This window comes from Manis javanica, chromosome 8 (assembly GCF_040802235.1).
Source record: "Manis javanica isolate MJ-LG chromosome 8, MJ_LKY, whole genome shotgun sequence".
In the NCBI taxonomy this organism is placed as follows: domain Eukaryota; kingdom Metazoa; phylum Chordata; class Mammalia; order Pholidota; family Manidae; genus Manis; species Manis javanica.
In genome coordinates, this window is record NC_133163.1 from 31,434,047 (window position 1) to 31,452,720 (window position 18,674).

At 43.9% G+C, this 18,674-nt stretch overlaps 1 protein-coding gene across 10 annotated transcripts in view; it reads right to left on the minus strand.

Annotated features, from left to right (window-relative positions):
- SUSD6 (sushi domain containing 6) overlaps nucleotides 1–18,674 on the minus strand; it is a 117,650-nt gene that overhangs the window by 75,724 nt on the left and 23,252 nt on the right. For 2 of the 10 annotated variants that reach the window (XM_017654817.3, XM_017654811.3), the window contains exon 1: nucleotides 17,628–17,848. The exons of 3 other annotated variants lie outside the window; for them this stretch is intronic. The gene's annotated coding sequence lies outside the window, so the exon portion shown is untranslated. Of the gene's footprint in view, nucleotides 1–17,246; nucleotides 17,602–17,627; nucleotides 17,849–18,674 lie in introns of those variants that run through there. 5 more of the 10 variants (XM_017654812.3, XM_017654813.3, XM_017654814.3 and 2 more) reach the window with 4 other exon arrangements.

The window sequence follows — 18,674 nt, forward strand, 5'->3', positions numbered from 1 at the left end:
CAGAAGAGGGGAGTCATGAAGTCACAGAAGTCAAAGAGCAAGAGACTTCAATTTCAGTTCCCAGATGGTGACATTGTCTTCAGGCCATGCTTTGGCTCATAGACTGCCAAATGCTAAGTCAGTCAGCTCAGCCATTCTGCCTGTTTCTGGGAATGGGGGTTACACATCCCATCCTTTCCATCTGCCTATGGTTTTTTATGCTAGTTGTGATTTCCTGTAATTCCCATTTATAAGGTGAATGGGGTCAAAAAGAAGAGAAGTTGTTAATTCCTCTGTCCATCACAACAATGACAAATACATCTCGATAGTCCTGCACTAAGGTTTTACTGGCAGCTTTTATTCTGGGAAACAGAGAAAAGGGGGAGGAAGCAATACTTTTGAAAAGCCCAGAGCAGTGTTCTACTCACCCAGTGAATTTTCCTCCCAGGCAGAGCCTCCTCCCCATCTGTATTTAGTGAGGGAGGAGGGATGAGAGAAGCATCAACCCTAAGAGCCAGCACCAGTTCCCATAACTGAAAAGAAGCCCAAGATCCCTCACCCCCAGGCTATGTGAAAATGAGCACAAAACCAGAAGAGCAGAAACTACGGAAGCAGGCCAAAAATGGTTGAGTACGAAGCATCACCATAAACAAGTAACTGGCCTTCCACAGTTACTGCTCTGAAGGGGAAGAAGACACCTGGGGATAAGTGTGTTGCCAAGTGCTTTTCCCAAAGTAGGGCTGCCCAGTCGGTATAAGGCCAGTCTGGCTCCCGGAAATGCAGCCCCTCCCTCCAACAACCTGCCAGCCACTCGGCCATCGCAATCATCCTCAAGGGGTGTAGCACAGCAAGAGGTGAACAGTGGTGACCTCTGGAAGGGAAATCACAGATGACTTCCTCCCTCCTGGAGTGTGAATAACCTATACTAATCTGTCTTCAAGGAACAAATAAAACTTGTGATTTCTTAAACTTTTTAAAACAAGTAAATTAATGGGGAAATGAAAAGTACATTTACAAATTAAAAGTACAATTTAGCTCTCTTTCCTAACCATTAAACAAGAATAAGAGAAAAGAAAAGTGCAGATTGAATGAAAAAGTTCTTGGTGTTTTTTCTGACATTTTCTAAACTAGTACTTCCATCCCCACCTGTGACAGATTCTGACTGTGTGGGAACAGTTATGCTTCACACAGAGGCCTCTAAGAACTAAAACTAGGATGCATGACCTGAAAACATCTGTTATCCCAAAGCATTTCCCCAGTGCTCTGTTTAGATTTCCTATGGATGATCTTTTTATAAGCCTGTTGCCTGGCTGTATCAATGGAGAGAGAGGGTTTTGTTATCCCAAAGGACTTGATTCTGAACTGAGGTGATCATACTCCCAGTAATATGAAACCTCATAATAATAATAATGCCATCACTGTTACCTGACACTTGACTGCTCAGTCATCATGCATGGATCTAAGCATTTTCCATCTCATATCTGACTTAATCCTCACAACGACCTTAAAAGGAAGGCACAGAGAGGTTAAATAACTTGCCCAAGATCACACAAAGAGCAATTCGGGAGGACAAGATTACAAACTAAACAGTCTGACCCCAAAGCATAAAATCTTGATAGAGGTTCAGATTTATTCCATGTTAGATGATATAATTAATTTTCAGTACTAAAATCATCCTGGATGTATTATGGAATAGGAGGCAAAATCCCCACCATTATAAAAAGAAAACAGAAAGCTTTGAAGATTGCTCATGCTGCTGCTTGCAGCTCTATACCCTCTTGAGGTGGGCTTGGCCTTGGCTTCCCAGCTCTCTACCAGAGCCTAAGCAGAGTATACTTAACAAGGGAATGTCAGGGCCCCACTCACAAGGGAACCAATTCCCAAGGTGTAGGGGTGGATCAGGTGATTCTAAAACACTGAGGAACACTGCTTTGGGGAATGCTAGGAAGCTTTGAAGCCACTGCAAGATTTGGGAACTAGGTCATTAATTGTTGATGGCTAATTCACCTGAACTGCTAATGAGACAGAGAATTACTGCCGACACACGGTAGGGCTGCAAGGCTGCAGGAGAGCACAGCAGAGGACAGAGGCCTAGAGGACGGCTGTGCGGAACATCTGTGCAAAGAGGCCCAGAGGATGGCTGTGCGGGACAGCTGTGCGGACAGAGGGGCCCAGAGGCAGAGACCGGCTTGCTGCATGCAGACTCACTCTGAGTGCATGGGATTTTAGTGACTGACCTGCCACTGTGAGAATAGAGTTGGGTATAACCCTTTCACCCCAAGAACGTTTTGCTGTCATTTCTTTGGTCACATTGAATCCAAACCGAACTTGCCTGGGGCTGAAAACCATTGGCAAGACAGCCGTCCTCTGGGCCTCTTTGCAGTTGTCCCGCACCTCTGTCCTCAGTGCTGCCACCACTCCAGCCTCTGCTCTTCTCTCCTCTCCCACAGCCTTGCAGCCCTGCCACGGTGTGGCACCCAGAGCACTGGGCGGAGCTCTTTATATAGAGTCAACAGCCATGCATTGCCCACAGGTGTGCAGTGAGCTAGTCAACCAGGGCCAGGTGAGAATCCTGGCAACAGGAACTCTCATTTTATCCATAGATGGATAAGTTGCATTATTAATGATCAGATTCAGATATCCTTAACAGAAACTTCCAACACAAAAAGACTGAGAGGGAAGAGTTTGTTTTTAAATGTGTGTTCTTTAAAAGTCCCAACACAAAGCACATTGCCTGGGTCTTTGCACTTGTTTGTAAATTGAATAAAGATGTACTCCCTTTAAGGTTTTGCCTCCGTGTTTTAGTTAAGAGCCAGTAAGTGTCCATCCACATATGTGAGCTCAACAATTTGGTCTTTCTGCCTTGGCTCAAATTATCTATTTCAATTGCATTACTATCCAAGAAAGATGGCTCCAAGTTCAGAAACAGTTTCAGTAATTTAATTAAGTTTTACAGAAATGCTAATGCTTTTTTGAGCACCAGCCTGATCTTTGTCTGATCCTTTCTGGTCTTTGAGGGTAAGACCTGTCTGCTGTCTCCCTCTGAAGTGGGACGCCCTTTATTCCTTGACTTCCACAGGGTCTTTACAGAGGCTGCATGGTGTGACCAAGATTTCAGACTGTCTGGCTAGGCTACTTACCAGCTGTGCCACTCTAGAAAGGTGTTTCTTAATACTCTTGCAGTATTAATTCTCACAACTCTAAAATGGGTATAATATTAGCAGCCTACTTCAAAGTTGCTGTGGCAATTAAAGAAGCTAATGCATATAAAGCACTTCAAACAGTGTCTGGCACACAGAAAGCCCTCAGTACCTGTTATCTTTTATTATGAGTTTACCTTGTAATAATAAGAAAGTTTTAAGTGAATCGAGATCTTTACACTTTTTGAAGCAGTCTCAATTCTTTATTACTACAATCAGTCCTCATAATAACCACTTAAGTTAGGACTAAAGTTTATGGACACTTCCTGTAGAAGAAAAGGACCTAGCCGAACCCCTGGAGCTATTTACTCACTATCCCCCTCACTAGGTCAGTGACCTGTCTCAGTCATCTTTGTAGCCCACCCCCAACACACATGCTAGCAGGTGTCCATAAGTCACTGCTGAATTGGACTGAATCCAGAGTTGGCTATGCTGTAAACAGAGCAACGCCAGCCTTGTGGTGAGGACAAATCAGAATATCATTCTTGGGAATTTCAGCTACTCTGAGCACAGACAACAGGGCTACTTTTCCCAGGCCTGACTCAATTAATCTCTGAAAGCAAAAGTAGCAGCCACAGGTCACTTACAGGGAAATGGCAGAACTCTCCCTGCACAACCTCTGAGGCAGCAGGGAATCAGGATAATATAACAGGCATCACTCAGCCCTCCAAATGAGCCAAATGGGGATCCATAAATGCCATGTTTCAAAGGCAGATAATGCTGTCTTGGCTAACTGAAATGGGAGTTGCCTTTCAGTAGAGCACAAGCCAGTCTACAAATACCAGGGCTTCCTTCAGGGCCCAATTGCCACCTGCCTAAATACAGAGGCTATCTGGACCTCCAGGCCCCAAACCAACCCCATGGAGCTTCCTTCAGGGAAGAGCTGCCATAACCCAACGCTACACTTCTCTGCTTTGGTTTATTTTTGCTAACCAACCTCTCCTTTCCATACCCTTCACCCAGGACTTTCCACTCCCAAGTGCCCCTCCACTGCAACACCCATCTGGCCCTGCCATCCTCTTAGCATCTGTTCTCTGTCTCTCCCACCACTTCATCCTCCAGCCCAACTTCCTCACCCACATATATTTTATCTGCCATGAGAAAAAACACAGGTTTTGGAATCATTCCAATCTTGGTTCTAGCTCCAACACAGTAAATCATAGTACTTAACTTCATAAAGCTTGGTTCTTGATCTATAAACTGAAGACAGGCCCACCTGGGCACAGAACCCACACAGTGCCTGGCACAGGGCATGCACTCAGTACTTCCTGCCTTGTCCCACTCCCCACACTATTTTTCCTCTTCCTTTTCTGAGCTCTGTGATTCTCTTTTGGCCACTCTTCCTAGTACTATACCTGCCACCTCCAAATGTCTTAAACCAAAGGAGTGACCTGAATCATGAACATTTTAGTCACTAATGTTATGTGTGTAGCAGGCGCATTCTGGGTACATGGTCCAATCAGCAACTTTCCAATTACACTAGAGAGAGAATGGGTCACCTTATACCTCCCCATCACAAATGACCCATTTGGTGAAGAAAGTAGCCAGAGGGGAAGGGAAGACAGGGTTGAGAGCCACTTCTGGTTGGAAGCAAGGGACAGATAAAAGGCCTCTGTAAGGTAAGGGTAGCACTTCCACATGCAACTAAAAATCCCAAAAGGAAGATTCCCATAATTCCACATGTAAAAAACTTTAATTAATTCTGACAGCAAGAACATCTGCCAGTTTACTAGAAACACCATCTGTTTCATTTCTTATAAGGCACAGGCATGACTTCACATAGGCCAGGGACTGCCTGCAATATGGTTCCCAAAAGGTGGCATCCTAGATGACAGCTCCAAGGCAGTGTGCCATTACTCTCTGCCTGGTGCCCTGAAGCTGCTCCTGCAAGTTCATGATTAGGCCTGATATAAACCCAGAGCCTGGTCCTTTTATAAGTCTCTCTTACAAAACCTCCAAGCATCACACTTATAGCCAGAATTAATATGAGCAAGTCTATCTTCAAAAATCAGATAAATACTACAGAAACACAATTACCAGCCTGAACAACTTACATTTTAGAGGGGCTTTCATAAAGTAAGTGGGAGAATGGCTTCTCCCCTGAAAAGTCTTATTTTGTGATTAGCTGGGAGTAAGAGGGTCCTTTCCAGGAGGTCTTTAAGATGCTCTAGGGAGCTTCCTTTTGCTCAGCCAACAGGATGCACTTCGATGTAGTTCACTGGAGGCCTATACTGCCCTAAGTAAGAAAAAGAAACCAAGCTGGGAGTCAGAGCAGACTTGTCTTAGAGATACAGTGAATTGTTTGGTATTAAATATTGAAAAGTGAATGCCTCTTAGCAGGCGTGATGGAGAATTATAAAATGTGAACCCAATACCTACAGCAAGGTTATATTTCAAAGAAAAACATACTACAAGATTTGCCAGCCACTATTAAATGCATATGTGGAAAAGAGTATATTTGAAACACATGGAAAAAATATAAAACTATCAAGTGCAAGAGTCTGTACAAATACACACACTCCTTCTTCCAGTCCACTAGGCAAATTCAGATTGGTAAAACTTTTGCCATTGCATTGCCCGTACTGGTAAGTATTTCATCATCTCCGTAAAGAAGGAAGCAAGGCAAATGTGGTAAAGTCTCATAAAGAAGAACCAAAAAGGCAAGGGTGAGAGGTGGACTGTACAAACAGTGAGAAAACTGGGGGCATATTCAGCTCTGGCACCCGGACTGAGTCTGGAGACAAGAATCTCTCACTTTCTGGAAAGAACACTGGGCAGAAGTTACTCAGGATTTTTCCTCTCAATATGTGAATATACAGAACAGGAGCCCACAGCAGGGGTCAAAACCTACTTCCCATCAAGTCTGGCTTCAACTCAACCATTCAGTCCCACAAACAGGCAGATAGTGATAGAGCGACTGGAAAGTCAGGCAGTACCAAAGTGAGGTAGAGAGAGGCCGTCCCCCGAGGAAGCTGAGCCCATCTTTGTGTAGGCCTTCCAGGATGAACGAAGGAGAGCTGAGCAGCCTCAGCACTGTGAGGCTGATGGTGTAGACTCCAGCAGCAGGGCACTTTGAGAAGGCCAGGCCTGAAGAATCCACAAGGACAGTGGTAATGAGTCTACCACCTGACAAGCTAGGAAGACATGGAAGAAGAGAGGGAGGAAAAACAATCCCCAGCCTTCTGTCATTCTGGATGTGGTCCATCTGCCTTGGAAAGTGGAGAAAGGATGTGGTCCTAAGCTGTCCTCTGCCCCTCGCTCAGCCCTACCACCACAATGCCCCTTGATAATCCCCTGTCCAGATGGCCCAGCTGTGAGATCTGCATGTTTGCTACCCAGGCTGACAGGGCAAGAGCTAAAATACAAGGCAGACCACACAAGCATCACCCCCATTTCTGCTGCCAATTCAACATCTGGCCTTAAGACAAGTCACCAAATTACTCTGAGCCTCACTTTCTGCAGCTTTGGAGCAGGCTTAACTCCCACCTCACTTCCACCACAGTTGAGAGGATAATAACAGCTGATAACTGCTAATGTCTACTGAGCACTTACTATGTGCCAGATATCAGGTTAACTGCTTTACTTGTCTCCTCCAAACCCCTTATATGTAGTAGATACTACCATTAACCCCCAGGTTAAGTTGAAGAAGCTGGGGCATAACAAAGAGACCCAAAGCTACACAGAAAATCTAACACTACAAAAGCCAGGACAGACTACTAATTGATAGCACTTTTCCCCAAATAAATGCCATTTGAGTATCTTTTAGTTGGCAAGAACTGTACCAAGTATTTTAAATATAACATTTTATTTGCTTTTCATAATAATCCCATGAGGAGGTAATTTCAAATGAAATTAAATTAAACATGCCAGTAATGGAAAATTCAAATGACACAAAGTTTAAAAAGATGTAAGTTCCCTACTGCCTTTCATCACCCCAGAATTTCCCACTCCAGGTAATCATTGTTTGGTAGCTACCCTTCTACAGAAAGGTAGTGTCAATATTATCATCTCCATTTTACAAGTAATGAAACTGAGGATCAGAAAGGTTAAATTTGCTCAAGGTCATACAGCTGGTAAGTGGCTGAGCTGAGAGTGAAATCAGGGTCACTCTGACTCCAAGGCTGGCTGTCCTCCACTCAGGATCCACTTCTTTAAAACAATTGTCCATTTTCATTCACCATAAGAAAGGAGGAAAACTATGCCTGGCCCACAGCCAGCCTCACTCCTCTACTTTCCCAACCAACGGAAAAAACAGAGCTGTTTAGGCACATCCTGCCCCAGTAACATTAGGACTACTTTATGTTTCTTCAAACCCAAGTTGTCATGATTGAGGCAGGACCTTCCCCTCTAACCTCCTCACTGCCCACAAGGGCTCTTCTTTCTCTGCCAAGAAGAGGAAGAGGAAGCTGAGCCTCACCTACAACAAAATAAGGAAGGACACTCCTTCGGAGCTCTCTGAGCTCTGTGGTGAAGAACTCCCACTTTGAGAACAGCAGGAGGGGCATTTCAGGGAGGCCCCTGACCCACAGTTGCTATCTAAAGTCAGAACACCACCTACAGAAAGAATGAAAATTGCAGCAATGTCTGATACAGAAGAGGTTTGCAAAACCACCCAAAATCCCCATAACAGAGCCCCTAAAACCCAAGGAACTGAGAATTTCTGCTCCTGGCTTACTCCCAAATGGACCCTCTAATAACCTGAAAACTGCATGGATTTCTAGATAACAGGGTTTTTATCCTTCTGGCCTCCCCCTCCTCCAAGACGAAAAATAAAAGGCCCTCAAACTAAATGAGAATATGTTTTCCTTAGTTAGAAGATGAAACCTGCCCTTTCAATTTATGTACACTTTCACATATTTTCCCATTAGTACACAAAAACATACTGACATACTAACCTTGAGAGTACCTATGCTGACATAGGGGTGAGAGAATGGAAAAGCGGGGTATTAATATTGCTTTCATGAGCAAGTAAAAATTTATCAAGTCTGCAATTTCATGTGGTTTCCTATTTCCCAGCATGAAGTATCAATGTTTGATTCCACCTTATCACCAGCTGATTCAGCATCTCTATTTACAACAGGTACAGAGGCTGCTTATGTCTACTGGTTACTAAAGGGCCTTGGTGTTCCGACTGGTAAATGGGACAAAAACGTTTCTCACAGTATTGTATGATGTCTTATGTGAAAGCACGTTGTAAAATGAAGTCTCTATTGCTATTAATGTGGATGCCCAGCCTGTAGAGTAAACACAGAGAAAACTTATAGCCCCTCCATCCTCAAGGGAACTTTAAGAGAGGAAAAGATTAACCTAACCAGAACACTGGAGAACAATTAAAAAAACTTGTTAGGCTGTGTGCTGTAAAGAGTTCCTTTGGGAAGATGACTTTACGGGAAAGACCATTCAATGATACTTGTTCAATTAATAAATGAGTTCAGATGCACTGCTTGAAAAATACCTACCTTCCTGCTATTCACAGAACGTTCTGCCAACACCAAAGGCTCTGAAATCTATCCATTCTACTGATGCTCACATGTATCTCAAGAAAAACAGTAAGCATTTATAAAGAGCAGCCCTTCCAAAGATGTGATTTTTCAAAAGCATGCACAGACTTTCAAAGGTGATGACCCACATAATTATATAATTCCAAAAGTAATAGAATGGCCACCGAAAGAACTTAGTTCTGGAGAACAAACAAAAACAAGACTTCCTTGCCTGAAACCAGATTCACAGTGGATGCTAAAAATATGTATGTATCATATATTGCTTTTATATATAAAAGTAAGTACAGCCTGACCATAGGTGCACACATATAAATTGGATTCAGGGTGTGACTGAAGGCTTCTGAGGCTGTAAAAGAATGACAGAGTTCTAGAAATTTAAAATTAGCAGGGCTGATTCTCTGGTCTTGGATCAAAATTCTTAAGGGGTCTTACAGTTTGTTTTTGGCTGGCCTTGCTCAAACATTTTGGACAATCTCCAATACCCTCTCTTTCCTTCACCTTATCCCACCTCCATGGTTCCTGAGCCATTCGTCTTTTCCTGCCACCAGTCGGAGTAAACTTGGGAAATATTAATAGCTGTTTATAACCTTGTTTATATTCGTTTTTCACTCAAACCAGACCTCCCTCCAAATGTTTCTTTTTAGAATTTCATCATTACCATATTGATTCTTGTCCTCAAAGTTCATGGACTCAAAGTCACCTTGCCCTCTCATCCTTTCTACCTTTAAGCCTCTACGCCTGGTCAATCACTTCTCAACCAACCAATTAATCCAAGAATTAAGTACAAAGAAGTGGACAAGACAGTCACCATTTTCAGCCTGGGACCTGGGCCTACACAGAGATGACTACCCACTGAGATAAAAATACACGGGTTGCTGTGTTTATTGGGAGACTTATTTGTGCCAGGATTTTATGAGGGCCTTTACTGCCTCTAGCAGGTTATAAAACCACAGATATATCAAGAAAAGACATATCACAAATCAATATTTATATCTAAAATTGATGTTGGGTGAGGTGAGAAAAAAGATTCCCTAAGGAATTCACACTAGTGAACTTATTTTCTTTCTCCTAATTTCTCACTCCTGAATCTACATCTACCTTTCTCTCTTAACTAACAAAAAAGATTTTTTTCAGGGCCAGAAAACATTTCCACATTAAGAACTGACTGGCTGAGTAAAATGGGAACACAGGAACCCATACACTAGGCCAAACTCCTAGACCCAGCTAATTCTGCAGTGTAAGGCAATTTGCTTTCGTACTTGTGGCCCAGGTGGAATTCTCAGGGTGATTGTTGGTTTGGAGCATAGACGTCAGTGAAAAAGAGCTACTCCTTCAGAATAGTCAAGCTGAAATCTGCTTTTCCATAATAGTTTTCTCCAATACTATCTCAAATTAAATAACCCATGGGTGGGTATTTTATTCCCCCAGACTGCTAATGCCATGAGGCAAGAACTGTGTCCATTTTTTTGTTGTTGTTTACAAATGTATACCTAGCAGTGACCACGGGCATTCACTAAATACTTATCAAACATATGACTAGATTTACTGCCTTCTGGTTTCTGCAGCAACCATATACCCATCTCCCACCAACATGATGTCACAACCCAACCAGATTATCAGCTCACAAATTATTTTGACTTGATGGTACATGCAAAGGGGAAAAAAGATGGACCAAAGAACTCTTACGAAATCCAGAGCCTGTTTTTCTTGCCAACCTGCTATGTAACAGCAAAATCCCCACAGGACTGAAATAAGAAAGTAGATGGCTTTCCCACCACAGAGTTTCTACCTGGGGTAGAGAATTGATAAAGGTGTGGACCAATCAACATACCATTTGTTAATTCTCTAGAAATGTCTTGAGCATGCCAACTGAAAGAGCAGCACTCACACAACACAGAACTGCTCGCTGGCCTTCTGGGACACAGAAAGCTAGCATACATGACCTCAGCCCAAAAAGCTTGTTTCCTTCCTGGTTAGAGACACAGTTAGAGATCTGTGTTCACACTGCATTTAGATGGACGGCTGATCCCATATAAAATAAACCTGAGGAAAATCAGACCCACAGTTGTGAAGGGTTTCGGTCTGCTAATGAGTGGGAGGGAGGGGACATCACCACTCCCAGACAGCATGTTCCCAATTGTTGGTCAGTCCTACTACATCTAGGATGCCAACAGCACCTGCAATGTCCCAAATGGGCAAGGGTGACCCAAAGGGAAAAATGACTAAGAGAACGCTCAGCCTTTTTTAGACCCCTAGGACTTGGGAACAGATTTTTAATTAATAGGTAGAACCCACTCCAAATCTAAAACTTTTGGCAATAAAACATGGCAGAGAAATTATGGCTGCATTCACATACATTCACTTATACACACGGGAACTTTCTGGAATGACTGATCCTTGGGCTTGGCTCCAGGTGCAGGAATCTCTTACAGGTACAGGAAAAGGTAACTTACGGTCCTAGTTTTCGCCCAGCTTGTTGGATAAAAGGCATGTGACCCGTGTCCCATGTTTCTCTGCATTAGAATCATCTTGAACTTCTGATTGAAAAAAAAATAGGTAGCCTGCACATTCACACTTTCAAGAGCTTTTAGGAGTGATCTAGAAGCAGGAAAGCAGACCACCTACTGATCATGAATGATAGTAGTTCTAATTAGGACAAGGGCAAAAGGAAACATTGCATTATTTTAGTACTATGGCTGCTATGATGTAAAACCACCGAGGGGTAGATCCTGTAGAGGAAATAACACTCCCAGCTGCTGCACCATCTGTTCCTCTTTGTGTCTGGCATGATCTATATATTTTTAACCTCGGGTGCAACTGAGGTCCACCAGTAAGAGCCCTGTAAGAGCTGCTCTAAAGAATATTCTTTCTCAAATCTACATTTAAACCACACTCACAGCCCCCTTCTCTCTCCCTCCCCATTACGGCTGCTTCTTCAGAAAGCATTCCGCTCCGCAGCCTAGCGGAAGCCTCCAAACAGGTGCACAGAACCCTGGCATGGAATTTTTCATAAGGAAAGGAAAAGTTCCAAAGAACTATAAATTTTAAGTGATATGGAACGCTCTGTGGGGTTCATAATAAACTTCTCCCCATCAGATATAATGATGTGATTTAGAATTAAGGCTTAATGTTGAAATTCTCTCTCTCTCTCTTTTTTTTTTATTAAAGCAGCAGTATACATGTGCCCTGACTTTAGGCACTATTGTATCTGTCAACTTACTACTGTTTAAAATTACACCAAAGACTTGGAAACAATGCTATTGGACAGTTCATAAACACATGATTCATGGAGATATTTTTAGCATCTTTTCTTAATTCAGGGCAGTATCCTCAACACTAAAGGACCAATATTTTGCTTTAACAGTGCTCATTCCAAAACAAACTGCATAACTAAGTAGAAATATGGATGTGACTTTTAAAATATCTTGTTGAGAAAATAAAACCTATGTCTACACAAAACCTTACACATGGATATTCACAGCAAACATATTCGTAACAACCAAAGATCAGAAAAAAAAAAGGCCATCAGCTAATGAATAAACAAAATGTGGTATATCTAGCTGATACAAAGTGGAAGGAAGTACTGATATCTTCCACAATATGAATAAACCTCAATAACATTATGCTAAGTGAAAGAAGCATATTACTAAATATCACATATTGTATGATTCTGTTTATATGAAATGTCCCAATAGATAAACTACACAGAGAGAGCAAATCAGTGGTGACCTTGGGCGAGGGGGATTGTGAGGAATAGGGAACAACTACATAAGGAGTTTCTTTCTTGGATGATGAAAATGCCTGAAATCAGATTATAGTGATGGTCATACAATTCTATAAATATACTTAGGTCTAGTGAATGATATACTTTACACGTGAATTTTATGAAATACAAATTATGTCTCAATAAAGCTATTTAAGAAAAAAAATGACAAAATAAAATGACCCCTCTGAAAAAAATCTACTTGAGCAAACTTAAAAATAATCTATATGTGTAGGAGAGGATATTTAGATATTTGATGGAATATTACAAAGTCATAAAAATAAGCATAAAGACTATGTGTCATTATAGGTATAATGCTAAATGAAAATAACATAAAAGGAATTTACAGGGATTGTCAACTGAAAAAAAAAAGAATACATGAAAGTGATGTTTGTTAGGATGGTAAAATTAGTGATTTCCACCACCCCCCCACTACTTTCCAAACCTTCTATAATTTCATTGCAGTGTACTGGCATTAAAAAAAAAGGCCCCTTAGTCTTCCTTCCAACAGTTTGCCTCGACTACAACTTAAAATGCAAGATAAGCAAAATCGTTGTACTCTCTTTTTCAGGTTCCCTTTTTTAAACTTCCACCCACTCAGTTTATTGAGAACAACTTAAGAACAACCCAAAGAAGGAAAAATGGGATAAACACAGTTATCCCACTCTCTGACTCCAGTTTCATTTTACTGGCTTTGTCAGAAGCGGAAGCCCAGTCTAGCCAAAATTTCAGCAAGGAGTCTACACACAGGGCAATTCCATGCTCTTAAACTTCTGTGGGTGAAGGCAAGTCACTGCTGGCAGGAGATTGGATTTGGAAAGATTAGACATTCCCCCTCCTTAGGAAAGAATAGTGAGAAAGGGGAAGCTGGGAAAGAACCCCTATTCATATCTCTTCTCTGAGATTTTGTGTCCAATCTCCAACTATAGAGAAAAGAATCCTGAGCCATTTAATTTTTCGTCACAAAAGATCCTCTTCTGAATAATAAAAAATTGTCAGTCACCACCTCTGCCATCAGCAAACCCACTGAGAACCTATTACCGTCATCAGGAATCCCAGACTAACTTTCCTCAAATCAAGCAATGGGGCTCTGCCAAAAAAAAAAAAAGTGTAACACTTGTACATGTGTGGGGGAGAATGGAGTACATTTAAGGCACACTGCTATCAGGCAGTTTTAAGGAGCTACTAACACTGGTGACAGTAACAGGGAACTACATCTGTTTCTCCTTGAGAAAAATAGCTTCAGTGATATCCTATTTCAGGAGTACTGCATGAATTCTTGGCATGCAGTCTTCAGATGTTCTAAGGGTGGCTATTTTCTTTTTTTGAGATGTAAGAGCCAGAGAGGGAGAATGTATCATCGTCACCCGAGATTCTGTGAAACCCGTTCGGTTCTCACTACAATCATGGCCTTTTCTGCTGTTGCTATACCAGAACATTCACAAGAGACTCAAATGGCCCCCAGCTCTAACAGCAGCCCATGTGGCCGGCTAAAGTGACCCAGCTGGTACCACTGTAAGGTCTACGAGCAAACTTTCACACTTCAGTAAGAATGAGAAGATGAGAGTGCAAACAGAAGAACCTTGCTGATTTCTAGGCCAAAGAACTAAAAGAGAAAGAAAAAGGACACCATCATAGACACATAAAATAAAAGGGAACATCCACAGCTACCTGACAGGCTCTGCTGCTAAAACCTAAGCCTTATAAGAGATGCCTCTTTCCCCAGCACCTCTACTTTTACAGATTAAGGTTTTACATAGAGATAGTGACCAACTTATAATGGCTCTTGCCTTGAATCACAGCCAGGGTGGGAGCCAATAGATCTTGATGCCCAAGGACAGTCACCCTAAGGGTCCAGAAATTGCTTCATTGGTCTCAGACTGCTAGCCACTAGCAGCTTCAAATACCCATCACAAAACCCTCAGCCCCAGCCTCAAGCTGCATCCTTCAATCCCACCAACATGGAAAGAGCCCTCCCACATTACAGACATTACTGCTCACTGCTCGAGTTTCCAAGTTTTCTGCAATGTAGCAACATAATTTAAGAATATTAACTTTTTAAAAATAATTCCACTAAATGAAATTTCCCTATGGTGAGATATGTGGGTGGTCCCTAGACTGAAGCCATCTTGAGGAGAAACTAGGAGAAGGAGTCTCTATTATCATATATGTATTTGTCCCAATGCTTACCCTTAACCCAAGTGTCCTTCCCTCAACACTCAAGTCTACACTGGGGCAATACTTGCTTTCAAAGTTAAAAAAGAAAAGAAGGCACCGAGCCTCAATTTGTTCCGTCTCATCTTTCTCCAACTTTTTGAGGGAATGAATGCCCCCTAAACAAGACTCCCCTACTGTCCAGGCAGACAGAAGAGGGAAAATGAATCCTGCTTGCCAGCTTCAATTCAGGAGCTCAGTAAAATGCTTCATACATGGCAGTTACACAACCGGGCACAGTGGCTTTGCTGACATTCCAGTCTCCACATGGGCATTTCAGGCCTGTGAGTGGGCCTCAGAGCCCTGCTGCTGCCTGTCAGTAAACTGCCCTTGGTAAATGGGGAACTTGAGGGGAAGGAGGCACATGTGCCTGCAAGCAGCTCTGCTACAGACATTCTGCCCAGTTCACTTGTTTGGGTATGGAAATGGGGACAATTACAGGACTCACTAATTATTTTAAAGTATTACAATTCTCTGAGCCCACAGACAGATACCAGCAGTTACCTGGTTGTCAGAAGAACCAAGGATATGGAAAAAGAATACAAGGAAATTAAAACATAAGGCAAGTTTTTATCTGGGAGATGGTAAAACATGGAGGGAAAAAAACAATGCTTAACAGCAACAAACTTAAAATAAGTCCTTGCTTTTAAGAAGCAAGGTGAATTATTACTTTTGGAAGGTACATATATGTCTCTCTGGTGGGAGAGGGTAGTTGTAGAAATTGCTGCCCCAGAAACAGCAAAGGAGGAAATCCCCTGCCAGGAGATGCACCATCACATAAGAGCAAGTTCAGTCACCACAAGATGGAGACCCGCCAGGAAACCAAACTGCTGAGGTCCCTTCATCTGCCAGCCTGCATCTGTTAATACCTTATGCTACCTTTCAGCGGGTTAAACACTGCAGTACAAAGTGGGATGGGGGGAAGCAAGCCCCTATCTGAGTCCCAGATACCTGTGCTAGCTGTGAGTGAGGATTTGTTCTGTAGTCCATTTCTACTACAATATGCAAAAAGCTGCCCTGTGGACAGGAAGTCCTATCTGTTCAGCTTCATACCCATGTTCTCTTTTATTTAACTCATTGGAAAAAAGCTCCTTAAGCAGCAAACAGCCACCAATACAAATTAAGAACCTAACACATAATAAATTGACTTAACGACTGTGAACTCCAAGGCATACCTGGGTTCTTACTCACTGCCGCATGCCCAATACCTAGCACAGTGCCTAGCATACACTCTGTATGATATAAATACTTGTGAGTACTGAAAGAAAGTGAGGTAAAGAAAATGAGTAAAGAAAGAAAGAGTAATATTGTGCAGACATACCATAAATGTATACCTTGAAGAGTTAAGGATGCTCCTGATCTGAGAAACAGCCTGAAGAAGTAGTGCTTTGAAAAGTTTCTAGAAAGACTGCAGTTTCAATTCTACGAGGTAAGCAAACTAAAAACTAACAGTATAATCTAGTAGTTAAGAGCATGAGCTCCACCATTAGTTACCTTTGTGACCTTGAGCAGGTTATTTAGTTTGCTGGTCTCAACTGAAAAAACAGGAGTAATAACGTTTTCTACCACAAAAGTATGTTGTTAAATGAGATCAAGAAAGTGAAGTTTTTGGCACAAAGCTTGGTACACAGTGAGTCCTCAAGAACTTTCCCCTATTTTTGCTATTATTGTTGGTTTATTAAATACCTCCTTTATGGAGCGGGAGGTAGACACACATCCCCACAACCAACTGTGTAAAAATGTTCATTTTGGGCTGAATAAGCATCTAGCTAAAAATGCAAAGCTCAGAAAAGTCAGAACTCAATGCCAAGCACATGTCTCTACTAGCCTCCACTAGATGGTGACAATTTGGGTGTGGAATTCCCAAAACAGAAAAGGTGTGTGTGTGTATGTGTGCATCATTCATACATATATTTTTAAACCAGAGGAATGAGAGGAGCAGAAATGAACTAACCACTGTGAAGAATAGGAAGACACACTTCCCACCTCTGTAGTTCTGGAAAGGGAGTAAGCACCTACAGTTTACTTGCATTAGGTAGTTTTGCTGCACCTCTGTACCAGGTCCAGTTGCCAACAGCAACAAAGCCCAGCAAACCGCCTGCCACAGAACAATTAGTGGAATCTCAGCATTTGACCTCTGCTAAGATGTTAACTTCCCTCGAACCAGAAAAGGCTTGATTTGACTCCTCTTTTCCCCTGGGTCGTATGGTCCCCAAAACCATCTTCCGCTACTAATTTCATTAAAGGTAACTTACCCTTCAATAGCTACACAGCCATAATAACCATGCGGGAGTGTCTGACCTACACTAATTTCTGGAGTCTCTAAAAACCAGGAGTGAAAAAGAAAGTCTACATATATAAACAGGAAGTGGCTTGGGTGAGTCTCAGAGCGAATAATGAGAGTTTTTCAGATAAAAGACCAGACCAGGCGCGGGGGCTCCAAAAAGCTCCGGTGCTCACACACACCGACTCCAAGGTTTCCTCAGGAAATCCACCGCCGCCAAGCCAAACCTGCCCCCGCACAGGACCCGCGGCTTTAGTCGGCTGGAGGGGAAAATAACAGTAATAAAAAAGAGGGCCTCTGCCTACCTCCTCTCCAGCGGCTCGTAAAGTGTGGTCTCCACCCTGAACTCCCGGGCAGGGGGCGCGACCTCGCACGCCGGGCAAGGCCGGGGTGGCGCTCCCGATCCCGACCACCAAGCCCCCAGCCGCAAACCCGCCGTCTGGTCCTCCTCCCGGCCTTGGCAGAGTCCACACCACCTCCCACTCAGCTTCTCCCGGCCCCACGCCCCGCCATCCGGGTGACAGCGGGGCCGGCGCAGAGAGCAACAGACGCCGGGCGGCCGACCGGGCTCCCCAACGTTCCTTCCGGGCAGTGCGCGTCTGTTCCGCGCTTCTGACAGCCGGCCGGGCGCGCGGGTGACACAATGCTCCGGGCCCCGCCGCCCCCCAGCCGCGGTGACAACTCACCCGGAGAACGGTGCTGTGCCCCCTGGAGGGAGGCGCTCTCAGCTTCCGCGGCGCCGGGATCCTCTCCACTGCCTGCGCGCGCCTGCAGCCCTCTCGGGTCTAGGCGAGGCTCCGCGTGCCCGTGTCTGGCTGGCGCTGCCCGGCGCTGCGGGACCAGGAAGCTGGAGGTAGGGGACGCGGCTGCTGCCGGTTTAGGAGAATGGAACGCGGCGGCGGAGGAGGCTCCCGCGTCACTAGCCCAGCTGTACCTCGCGGGAGGGGAAGGGCCTCGGGAGGGGGGGGAAGGGGCGGGGCCAGGCGTGCACGCAACCAGCGCAAGCGTCACGCCGCCGCGACCTCCCGGCTGGGAGGCTCTGCGGATCGACGGCTGCCAGCACGCACGCGCCGCCGGCCAGGGCCGCACGCCCCGCGGGGAGGCGACCCTGGAGAGCGGTGGGGGTTGCTTAAAGGGACAGTCACGTTTACTGCGCTGGAGTGGACCCGGCTGTGGTACCGACTCGGACTGCGCAGCGTTTGCATTGAGTTTTTCAGTTCTTTTGCTATTATTAGTATTTGTATTTTTTGGATATTATTGGGATTGTTGGATTACTATTACTTGCAAAGAACTGGTTTGCTCTCAGATTCCCAAGGCGTTTAGACGCTTTATTAGTTCTAGAATCGCTCGCCAGACTTATCTGAAGCAGGTCTTTATCTCCCTATTAAGCCGTACTCCTCAAACTGCAGGAAGCGTTAGGCGAGTAGCCTTTCAAACTCAAAATTGCCCAGGGGGTGGGTGGGTGTAAAAATGCAGATTCAGGGTTCTACCCTCCAGCCTTTCTGATGCAGTAAAGCTAGGATCAGACTCAGGAATCTCTATTTTAGCAAGCATTCTGAAGTCACTCCTTAGAGCACACGACGGCTCTCAAGGTTGAAAAAACTGAAGTTCAGCACTGAGGACTTGGCCGACTGTGGGCTAAAACCCTGCCACACTCCTCACTTTATTCCCCATCCCGCGTCTTGCCTCTTGGGGCTATTTTCCAGCACATACATTGTGAGCAGCTTGTGCAG